Below are 13,132 nucleotides of genomic sequence, written 5' to 3'. Positions count from 1 at the left end.
TCGTTGCCAGCTTTCAGATAGAATCTCTCTTCATTAATATATCCACCTGACCCACACTCTGCAGTGCATTCCCTTCAAGGCCTGATTATCAATTTTCTACCATCCCTCTACCGTGCACCTTACTCCCAGCTAACCTTGGTCCCCAGCCCCATATCAGCCACCACCCGACTTCATTTTCCTTATTTCCACTAAATAAACATTAGTAAAATCACCTTCAAACTCAAAATCGTGATTATAACAGTAAATATAATTAGCACACACTTTAAAAATATGTTACACTGTGGCCCTAATGACCCTATTGCTAATTAAATAAGCAAAAACAGAAAGGCCAGTACAGGGTCTATTTTAGCGCTGGTGCGAAAGTATTTATTGGTGTCCAACTACTGACCTCTTTCTCGGTAGACACCTTTACTACCACTCTGCAACAGTGCACTTCATCTCTCCAAAGTTCCTCCCCATGACCTCCTCCTCAGACGTTCTCACAAATACCCTCCACCAGCGCCCCACCTTGCTCCATAGCCCCTTCCCCTATTGACCTTCTCCTCTGGTTCCCTCACTGCCACAATCCTCCTCAGACTTCCTCCCTACCACCATCCACTAGTGCCCCTCATCCTTCCGTAGCCCCTACCCTCATTGACCTCCTTCTCTGATTTCCTCACTATTACCCTTTACCAGTGCCCCTCATCGCTCCAAAGCGCCTCCCCCTCATGAACTCCTCTGCATGTTCTCTCATTGCCACCCTCCTCCCAGACTCCCCCACTACCACCAGTGCCCTTCATTACTCCAAAGCCCCCATGACCTTCCCCTCATGAACTCCGCCTCAGACTTCCTCCCTACAACCCTCCACCAAAGCCCCTCATTGCTCCAAAGTCCCTCCCCTCTTATCGCTCCATAGCCCCTCACATATGACCTTCTTATCAGAGTCCCACTTTCCTCCTCAGAGTCCCTCCCTACCACCCTCCACCAGTGCCTCTCATCACTCCAAAGCCCCTCCCCCATGACTTTCTCCTCAGATTCCCTCACAAACAACCTCCACCAGTGCCCCTCATCTCTCCGTATCTCCACCCCCCAGGACCTCCTCCTCGGATTACCTCATTGCCACCCTCCACCAGTGTCCCTCATCTCTCCAAAGCCGCACCCCCATGATGTCCCCCTCGGATTCCTTAATTGCCACCCTCCAACAGTGCCCTCATCTCTCCGTAGCCCCTCTCTCATATGCATTTTATTTGTTGTATAGAGCTACTCATAGTGTAGGGTGTCACAGTACTGTACATCACACACACTATGCAGGGACAATGATTCATAAAAATATGCAAATCAGCCTATAGGGAATGTCACATGAGGATTAGCAGGTGTAGGAATCACATGTCATCCATGCTGCTGGGGAATATGTTTTAAGAAGTTTGGGTCTGGAGAAGCACACACACAGGATTTAAAGCATACCCCAGTGGTTGGCTTTACTGATTAGAATGTATATGTGGCCAAACTCTTTTTTGAAACATTAGAATAATGAAAGACTGGGAAAATTCGAACTAACTAGCAATACAAAAACAAAACAAAAAAATCTAATTATACCATTCTGGTTTGAATGCAGGTCTTTGATGACAGTCCATAGGTCACTGTCCTATGTTAGGATTGTAACTTCTGAACTGCAAATAATTAAAGGATCTCTGTGACAAAGGCAGTAACCCATTGAGCTATCCACGTTAACTGCAGTTTCTCTGCATTTAAAAACTACAAACAGACAAAAGATTGCTTGCCAGCAGTATATTAATCCTGAGAGTTATGTGGACATTTAGTTGCCGTGCAGCCTTGGCAGAATAAGTCATGAATGATAATGATACAATTTAAACAAACGATTTAAATGAAGTATATGCGGTACTCAAAGATTGTGTCTTGCTCACAGGTTTAAAAACACAACAATAGCCACACAGTCTCTTACCTGCTAATTACGAACTCTGCACAGCCTGATCTGATAAACAGCTCAAGGGTTCAGGAAGGTCAGGAAAATGAATCGGCAAAAACAAAGTCCTCATCACCAGCTGAAAAGAAGGAAGTATCCACGCAGCAGGACGGTACACAAATCCAGTGCCAAGGAAAGGATTTGTCCCTTTCGCCTGCTTGCTCCAATTGTACCTGCACGAGTGGGCGGAGACACAGCCCACCTTTCCAATAGGAGATACGTGGTTGGCGGTGCGAGCCCATGCCCAATCACACAACTCCTGAAAAAAGAAGAAAAATAACGTTCAGAGAATGTTAAAAATTGCAGTGGCCATTTTCTGCTGGGCTTGCTGACGTCACTGCCAGGGCCCAGGTTTATGTTTGGACCGGGCCTGGAGAGCAGTATGTAAGGTAGTTTCTCTGACCAAAGGCAATTCCGGCTCCTGAATGATGCAGGGAGGTGGCTGGTACTGTGGTAGATTTGGGGCTCTACCTACGGTCTTGAACGTTATATTTGAGGCTTGGTGGATGGGGTGTCCGGTGATTGTAAAAAATGAGTGATGTTTGCTATTTATTTTTTTTACGGTATTTTTATTGTGCGCGTACAGTGTGAATTTTGAAACTTGTTCCATAAGCGTACGTAAGCAAGAAAAATTAATTAAAAATAAATCTTTTACAGATATTTATCAAGTTTTTGTGTGTATATCTTTGTTGCTTGTAATGAGATGTTTTTGCTTTATTGGTACCTATAAGTAAGTGCTTATCCATAGTCTAAATTTGTTGAGGAGCAGTGTTTTATACAGTGCTGAACTTTTGAGCTCTGTTGACAGTTGACTTTTGCATGATCTGTTGGGGGTAGGGTGGAAAGTTATGTCAGTTGGAAAGGTTTGGAATGTTAAATCAATAGAAATGTGTGTTTTGTTTTGAATTAATGTGTGCAGGTTTTCAATTGGTTATTTATATGTATGTATGTGTAAAATGAGAGGCGAAAATGTTCAATTTGACGGTTCTGCGGCAAACACGAAACTAGAGAGATTCTGTACAAGAATATTCACTGTGTGAGTGGTATTCTTCTTAATCTACAAATCAATTTGGAAGGTGAGTTGATAAATTGTATGGGAGTGTGTGCTGTGCATCTTTGTACATTAAGGAATTATGGGGTATATCAAGACCAGCGATAATATTATTGCCGCTTTATGGGTAGAAAACTGCCGATAAAGTGGCGATAATGTTATCGCCTGTCTTGATAATATACTCCTATATTCATCCGTTGTTAAATGATTTATAGTAGTAAATGTGTTTTGCTATAATGCATGCTGTTATGTTTTTTCTGTAATATCAGTTTGTGCGTCTCTGTACATTAAGGGATTATGGGCCATATTATCAATAAAGGGCGATACATTATTGCTGCTTTTATTGGCAGGAAACTGCTGGAAAGCTGTGTTAATGGTCTTGATAATATGTCCTTGTGAATTGCCATAGAAGCCCAGGTTAACACTAGAACCTGGGCTGCTATGGGAATTTACAAGGGCCTATTATTAAGCCCATTATTGCCGCTTTAGCGGCAGTTTCCTGCTGATAAAAGCGGCAATAATGTATCACCCTTTACTGATAATATGGCACTGATGGGCATATTATCAAGGACCGGTGTTAAAATTATCGACGTTTTATGGGCAGAAAACTGCTGATAAAATGGCGAAAATGTTCTTGATAATACGCCCTTGTTCATTCCCAAAGAAGCCCATGTTCTGGTGTTGACATGGACTTCTATGGGAATTAACAAGGGCGTATTATCAAGGTCAGACACGGCCCGTGGAGGGAATTGTGGTGGGACAGGCGAGGCGGGGGAGGGGCAGGGTGGTGGGTGATAAACAACGCAATCTGGATGATTGTAGGTAAGTAAACAATTAAATTAATACAACAAATTTCGGGCCATATTATCAACAACATAAGGCGATACATTATCAGCGGTTTTATCGGCAGGAAGCTGTTGATAAAGCGGCGATAATGTATCGCCTTATGTTGTTGATAATATGCCTCTTCGTTCCATGCCCTGCATCGCATTTTGCGATGGCGCGCTACGAAATTCGGGGCATAATATTAAGGACCGGTGTTAAAATTATCGCCGTTTTATCGTATTCGTAGCGGATGCTGAGAATGATTAGCAGAAGAAACTATGGTGCAATCACTCTCTCTCTGTCAAATCAGAGCACAGGGTGCACTATGAGAATAGTTAGAAGTAGTTACTTATTGGAGATCCGATTCGGCTGTGTGGCTTATTGTGCGATGGTAGCAGGCATTGCTTTACATGATTATGGTAACTGAGCGCGTGGTTTGCTATAAAAAAGTTGTGTTTTGTCCTCTGTATGGGAAGCTGGATGTTTCCATCTGGCCGTCGATTCCGACCTTGAAAGTCAACCAAATGAGCCGTATAAGAGCGCTATTGTCTCAAAAAGAGGTCGCTCCTACATCTGCTAGAGAAACATTTGCCCTTCATTTAGTAAACACCCGCACAGAAGTGTATGCTTTATTAAATACAGACTTGCCCCGGAATTTTAGGGAGTTAAATTAGACTATCTTTAATGCGTCCCAGAGTAGGGTTTAGCTTACTTTGTTAAAGTTATAAGCATTGGCCTTGTGACTTCTGTAGCAACTATATTTGGTGTCTTGTCTGTGTTTTTGATATTTTCCAGCATCTTTGGTGAATTGTGCTTAATGCTCACATTAGTTGCTGGTGTGCTTGTATTAATTTGTTTACTTAAATATGGATGCACATTTTGCAGCAGACGACAATGTTTCTCGGTTGTTGCTGATCCGCAACCGAATGCTTAGGTACTATGGAGCGCTGCCTCTTGCAACATTGGGTGCAGTTTATGGATTATCGTTTTGATTCTCCTTTTTCAAATGCGTTCAACCTGTCTTCCATTGCCTGAGCTGCGATTTCGACTGGGCCCTGGATTTGTGTCTCTACAGTACGGTGTCTCCCAACACGGATTAGATTATGACCAGCTGATGAGCCCCTTAGTGGTTCATGACTTGCTCTGTTCTGGCGGCGGGATTATGGCCTTAGCAGCGACACATGGAATAATGGGACGTTGGAATGTTTTTGCAGCAGCGCATGACTTCTTGGCACGCAGTTACATTGAAGATGCTCCGAGTTCTACTCCGATAGTGATAGAGGCTCCGGTGGTTGAAGAACATGTATGTTCATTCCCACTATTGAATTGGATGGCTGAAATGTTTTCAGATGAGAACAATGACTTCCTGTGGGAGGCTGTTGCTACATACTGTGCTTATACGCTGGTGGAATAAGACTGTTTGATTTTTCTACCTCTTCTTTATTATTTAGTTACTGCTTTTTATCAAAGATCAAATAATTATTTTTGCAAAATTGAACTTGACTCTGCTTTTTAGGCTTGGAGTCTGCATTCGTAATTTGCCCACGTTTACATTATGTGCTTTGGTCAAGGAAATGTGTCGTGGGCTGAGCCTTGCACTCACACCGTGTTAAGTTAGCATGGGTTTATTAGAAGCTTAAACTCCATTTTTGTTTTCCTGCTCTGGTTTGTAAACAACACGCACTTGCAATATTGTTTAGAGAAGGCTGAGTATTTTGCTTCATATGAGAATAATTTGATATACTACATTTGTAGACTGTGTTGCTACTTTATAGTGTATAGTGAGAGCATGAAACATCAAGGTTATGTTGGATACTGTGTGTGTTATTTGGAATGATGTTCGCACGTTTGAGCCATAAGAGATATGAAGCTGTGGCATCTCTTATACTTGCGCGTTTAGTAATGAAGTGTGCAGGCATGATTACACACAGTTTGAGAACATTCGTATCTTGACAGTTTGTGTAGAACTCAATGTGATCCACTACTGCTGAGTAACAGAGGTATGGGTCTGCTTATGTAGTCGTATGTGATCTTCTGTAGTTATAAACTAATCTGCTAAGTAGGGAGGGTGAAATTTTGCGTTATAGGATACTTTCTCCCTTTGTATTTAATGGAATAGTAACAATGCTGACAATTTTGTTTCTGATAAAATGTTTGTTGTATTATGAAAGGTACTGGGCATGAGATTATGGTGTTAGAAATAAACATTTCAAAGTTGCAGGTATGTTTATTAAGTGCTTGTTTTGGACTTGTGTAAGAATGTAACGAAAGAGTGCTCTTGTTATCTACCTTACCTGAGGTAACTTAAGCCGCATGTTGTGGGTTGACCAGTAATTGGTGTTTTTGCTATAAGAGGAAGAACGAATGAGTCACTGATTGCTAGTCTGTTAGGGGGTTTAGTTACTAAGGTTACTCAGGTGGGGTTTGGATCACCGTAATTCACTGAGATCGTAAGTCTTTATGCACAGTTGTGTGTAGGAGCAGAATTACTGCAACTGTAGTTACAAGAATAAGGCTTGATAAAGGGCCTTGTGTTTGAATCAAAATATGAAATTGAAGAACAATTGATAAGTACAGCCAAGAAAGGGAGCAAGTGTGCAAATTTCATAGTGCCTTCGGCTGGGTAGTTGTTATAATAAAAAGCATCGATAAAGGGCCTGTAGTTTGAATTTGAATTAAAGAAGAATGATTGATAACTCCTACCAAGAAAGGGAGCAAGTAGGTGTGTGTATGTGTGGATGATGTGTTGATTGAGCAGAAGATGAAGAAGGTGAAAAATAGGAAAAGGTTGCAGACTTGCAAACTTTGTACTCCTTTGTAAGGGAAGTGCCTGTTTAGTTTTCCTGTGCATATATATATATATATATTCACTGAAAAAACCATAGGTTTCAGGCACGTGATAGTTAGGAATTAGCATTTAAAAAACCTTTGAAATTCACTCAAAAAATCATAGGTTTCAGGTACGTTATACTTAGAAATTAGCATTTAAAAAACCTTAGAAATTCACTGAAAAAAACATAGATTTCAGCCATGTTATAGTTAGGAATTAGCATTTAAAAAACCTTAGAAATTCACTGAAAAAACCATAGGTTTCACCCATGTTATAGTTAGCTGGACCTTTCTCTCATACAAAACCATTGAAATTCCTCCGGTATAGTTAGTTCAGCTACCTATAACTCGCGCGCCCACAATGCCCTGCTGATGACGTCACATATTATATCACTCATGACATGGTCAGTGACATCACTCAGGACATCACTGATGACATCTCAAATGACATCACTCATGACATTATCCTTGTGAAAGAGTGGGAGACCTCCTCTCAGCGTAATATAACCTTTGATACACACATTGAAAAATAGAAACTAAAAATTTCAAAACAATGGAGCTACCAATACCAGTTACAACAATCTGTTCAGTAAATCCAACATCTACATACACATCCACTTATTCACCAACAGTTCTATATAGTCACACATACATGTACTCACTCATCATATGTACTCATACACCTATACATCCTGTTACACACAATACTCGTCCATAGAGTTACTCACACACATACTCACACATGCAAATAAACATCCATTTACTTACATATATAGCGATACACACACCACTACACTTACTTCTACAGAAACATACACATACTTATTCTCTTAAACAGTCACTTATAGAAACACATACTTATTTATATATGAACTCTTCCAATCTGTCACACTCTCACATATACTCACTTATAAATATCAATACTCACATATACTAGTTTAAAACAAATGTAGTTACTCATAAATATACTATTGAGACAGTCGGTCACTCACTACATACCCATACACACACTCATCCATTGATACAGTCCTGCACACATGCTGTCCTCAAAATACATACAGTGAGACAGTCATTCATGCATCTATGCGCTAAGTAATACCCCCCACTAAACCATACAGACACTCATACTGATACTCAAAAATCAACTAATAGCCCATATAGACACTCATATAGCTACTCACCAACCCTTGCAGCCACTTATAAACAAAGTGAGACACTGATACAAATATTTATATATTTAAACATTACTCGCTAATACATGCATTCAGTAAGATACACTTAATAATTCAGTTATACAATCAATTTTACAAAAAAAACAATCATTTAGACACTTATTTACCCATTTATTTTTCCATCGACCTTTAGATATACATATATAAAAAAAAATTATTTTTCAGAAAGACACACATTCACTGGATGATGTCATTAGTGATGTCATGAGTGATGTCACTGAGTGATTTAATATGTGACGTCATCAGCAGTGCATTGCGGGTGCGCGAGTTATAGTTAGCTGAACTAACTATAATGGAGGAATTTCAATGGTTTTGTATGAGAGAAATGTCTAGCTAACTATATAACATGGGTGAAACCTATGGTTTATTCAGTGAATTTCTAAGGTTTTTTTAACTGCTAATTCCTAACTATAACGTGGCTGAAATCTATGTTTTTTTCAGTGAAAAAAAAAGAGTATATCTATATATCTATATGTATCTATATATATATATATATATATATATATATATATATATATATATATATATATATATATATATATATATATATACATACATATATATATATATGTATATATATATATATATATATATATATACATACATATATATATATATGTATATATATATATATATATATATATTTCTTTGTGTATTTAAATCTTGTGCATTTGACATCTGGGAAAACCTTTCTGTTAGAGAGCATTGTGTAAAATAAAACCCCAAGCCTTATTCTACTGAGAGAGTCCTTGCATTTTGTAAAATAAAACCCTTTTCTAAAGTTGCTGTGTTAAAGTTTTTGGCTGTGTCGGGTGTTGGGCTACCGTGTGGAAGATTCTGTGTTATCTGATAGACGCTATAAAAACAATGTCTCCTTGAATAGGTCAAATTATGATGGAGTTTGACTCCATATTGCATATTACTCTAACCTCATGTTTGCACTATGCAATAACATTCTTCTTTGAATAAAATAAGCCCCATTCTATTTCTAAGATTAACAAAATTCTAATAGCCTGCCTTATGTGTCTAATACCAATTATTTGTACAACTGCATTATAGATTTAGAAGAGCAAACAGCATAGCTTAACGGAGGATGTTTGGGGTGTTACATCCCCCTAATGAATGTATTCTCTAGTGCATAGTTGGGTACATGTGCTTTCAGTTGGGTATGGTAAGGTGGCTGTTGGATTTCATCTAGGATTTTTACATGCACACATGAGACAACAACATACACACACAAACACTCCCACTCTCTCCTCTCTGTTTTGAAGTTATTAAAACTGATGGCTATGTATAACATATTATCTTATACATAACCCTAGCAATCCGCACTGCTATCCTTTCCCACCGCTCTTTAAGCCCCTCACACTTTGCTATTCATCAAATGTATTTTACCATGAGATGCCACTGTGATTATATGGAAATGTGATGCTCAAGTTCCTCCTAATCTTGCTCACCAAGCTGCGCGTCCTGAAAGCAAAATTAGTCCATTTTGGTTAGATAATTGAATAGCACACATTCCAAACTATAAAGAGTCCCTCCCTTCTGTGCTCAAGATGTGTGTGTGTGTCTAATGATATATCAGCATGAGGATCTAAATTATGCCTCCACTTACAATATTTTAAAATTTTCAACATATTAAATTAACATTTTTTTTCCTCCAGTAAAATTATTTATGTGTAAACCTACACCATTTTAATGCCTCTGTGTGTTTAAAAGTAATTTAATCAAAATGTGTGAATATAGTAATAGATACAACCACATAATATTAATGGACTCTGATTTCTGAGGAATGGTTTTGCACCATTGTCCTGCAGAGCATTATACAATGATAAGGTAGTGGAAAAGTATTGTTCTGTCTAGATACAATCTGAGTGCTATACCTCAGTGTTGACTCGTCCCACCTACCTTAATGTTTTGTGACACATTTTGGGCAAGGTAACATATTAATCAATTGCTAGATATGATATCATGTCCCATGCAAAATTATTGTCCAATTAGAGTTCATATAATGGCAATATGATACAGATAGAATTTTCTGTCAAGACGAGATAGTTCTGTCTGCACACTGTGTTCCATTTGTCACCCATTCGAATGGTGTGAGAGTTATATGAAGAATTGAGGATGATTTGTTTAGAGATAAGGAAGATAATCTCAATAATAGTTTATATATCATAATGAGGATTCCAATGAAGCATGAGATTTCTAAATTATTCAAAGGAATGGACAAACAAGGTTTGAAAGAAGCCACAAAAAAACTATGAATTACTCAATAATGTGATGGGATTTATGAGCATCAGAATACCATAAAAAACAAACAGAGGAGGAATACATTCATGAGGAATGAAAGAGATTACAAGTAGAGGAGACTAACTTTTACCTTTGCAAGAGAAGATGACAACATTAATGTAACTATGGATACAATGCTGTATAGAGACAGAAATGCAAATAAATGTAATACATGTAGTGGCTCAGACTTGTCATCAATAGAAGAAGCAGGACCCAGTTGAAAAGCCACAAACGATGACAAATAAAACTCTGCTCTTATTTTTTTTTTAGAAGAGAGAAAGAGATTCAGAACTGGCACGAAGCAAAATCGATCAGATTTAAAATCAGGGGGGGGAGAGGAGTTAAAACATAAAAGCCAGTGCAAAACCAAATGTACAAACGATGTGATGGGTAAGGAAGAAATAGTGGCATTATGGCAGAGCTCAAGAAGGGCTCACATGATATCATAGAAGTGAGCTTAAACTCTACAATCAATAAACACTTGTATGTACTAATTGTAATTGACATTTAAAATAGAGCATTAACAAATGATGAAATACGTTTATTGAGTAAATTATAGAATTTTGACCCCTCCATTCTTGTAATTTAATTCTAGCCCCTCTTGAGTTCTATAAATCTATGACAAAACTGAAGTTTAAAATCCACTTTTCTACAGTAGATATTTTGTAACTAACCAACACCAATCCAATTTCTTTGTCTAGTTTGACCCTCTCTGACGTTAATGCTATCCAGTTGTTTATGTCTATAGAAAAGTATGTTTCAAATAATAGACCCCTAAAATGGAAAGGGGTCCAAGGGGGAACAGGGAGCTAGTTTAAGAGGTCCAAAAGCCTGTGCTCCTAGCAGCAATTACAAAATTCAATGATAGAGCTAGTGTTCCTTAGGCAAGAGAGAGGTATGATCTCTAAGAATCTAGAAAGTGCCTGTGTCGGGGTACCAGGAGTGGACAGTCAATGTGACTGTTTATGTTGCCCTCACAGATCCCCTAGAGGATGTCATGCTTTACCATTGGGTGGTGCTTCTTGTTGGGCAGGCGCTGCAATGCACAATGGGTCCGCCGAAGGGTCGCTTTAACGGAGATCCTTTTCAAGGCTGTTGTTTGATGAGCACCAGTGAGGTGGCTTGTGATGTGATGTGGTGTGTAGAGTGCAAGTTAAAACTGGTAAGGGAATTTCCCACGCTATACTTTATTGACAGGAAAACCCTTCCAGAGATTAAAAAAAACTTTGGTGGGTTGGAGCTTCCTCTGAGTTTTGAAGGAACCTGGGTAGTCAAAGTGTTTGAACTCAGGTTAAAGAGCTCCAATTATCATCTCAAGAGGTGGACCTGGTAGTGGTGATACTTTCATGAATGTGTCAACATGTTTTGTGCTTTAATAGGTCACATGGATCCGGTGCGCTTTATCAGGACAAAAGACATAAACACATCAAGTGAATAAATTACTCCACACTGAGTGGTGCCTTGACGTGCTACCTACTGTGTGTGTATCATATTGTTCTGGAGCCAACCTGTAGGGAAAGAGACACACAGTAACAAAGAGATTACGAAATACTGATTGTGTGGTCACTGGTCCAGCAGTCAGTTCCCTTGGTTGTAGACCACTTTTCTGGTACCTCACTCATGTGTACTATCTTCTTAGTGAGAAGCCTCTAAAAAGATCACATACGTGGGTATTTAAAAATGTTTAGTAGTAAGACTCAGAATAAGTATCACAATGGAGCATCCACTGAGGTGGGTAAGCACAGTGATGTCCGCAGAGGACACCATCACTGTGGTTCTTGTACTTTAAAAACCATATGCATGGGATTCTTTTTGTTCTGGGATATGTATCTTAGGCTCAGCCTAATATTGGTGGTTCAACATATATAGTCGGGAGGGTGCCAGGGATATCTAAAAACCTCTATCGATGTTGACTGTACTGTTGACAAATACAGTGTTTCACGGACCTTCAGTGAGAGAAGTTGTAGCCCTATGAGACTGTGGTGAGGAAAGGAATATAGAAATGTTTCAGGATGGTGTATGTCTCAAGTTTCTTGAATGCAATCTCAATTGGTGTGTATACACCTGATAAATGCCTCACATTTTTGTAACCCATGGGAAGGTTCTAGAGAGTGTGAGGTGGCGATACTATGGTTGGATCGATGCCACATCATTATCGTTTATTAGAAGGTAACATGTTGGACAGTCATAACATACATGAACACACTAACATTTAACACAAAATGGTGCCCCCTCTGTATTAACGTCTCATGGAGTATTCATGATAATAAGTGTGGTGGCTGTTGGTGGATAATACGGCTATTTCGAGTTATTACTATAGCTGTGTGCCCATTAACACCGTGCTCGCACACAAACATGAGGTGTCCATAATCATAATGGGGTAATGCAGGGTCCACAACAAAGTGCAGGAGTTGGGAACTGCGTTCTTACCTGGGGTTCGGAGGACTCCAGCATCACCAGGTGACGCAGAGGTGCCACATTGAACGCGTTCTATGTGAAAAAATTTATGCAGTTTATATTGCACCAGGAATTGTAGGTCGGCAAATGTTGGTCGGTGTACAAGCTGATTCTGTATTTATTCACAGTTTTGGAGTGTAGCGAGTTCACTTGCACCTACCCTCATCCGAGTCCCCTGTAGAAACAATGATGTGAAAGCTGTTTGCTTAGCTAAAACTGGTTTGAACCACAGAGAGCTGGAGCGCTAACCTATCATCTGACAGTAGTGTGCATTTCCAGCGGCCATCTTGGAGTGGTCGGAGACTTAGGGTGTGACAATCTTGTACAGCCCAGGAGGAAGAGGGGCTACAGTAGTGACAGCATGGCTAATGAAATTTTAAAATCTTAAAAAACCTAGTATCTATTAAACTCCGTCCCTGGTGACAAATCGAGGTGGTCAAGGACGCGGGGTAACAGTGTGGAAAGTATAGTAAGTGAAGCCTTTAT

Source organism: Lissotriton vulgaris, chromosome 7 (genome assembly GCF_964263255.1).
Source record: "Lissotriton vulgaris chromosome 7, aLisVul1.2, whole genome shotgun sequence".
In the NCBI taxonomy this organism is placed as follows: Eukaryota; Metazoa; Chordata; class Amphibia; order Caudata; family Salamandridae; genus Lissotriton; species Lissotriton vulgaris.
Note: the sequence above shows the minus strand (reverse complement) of the source record.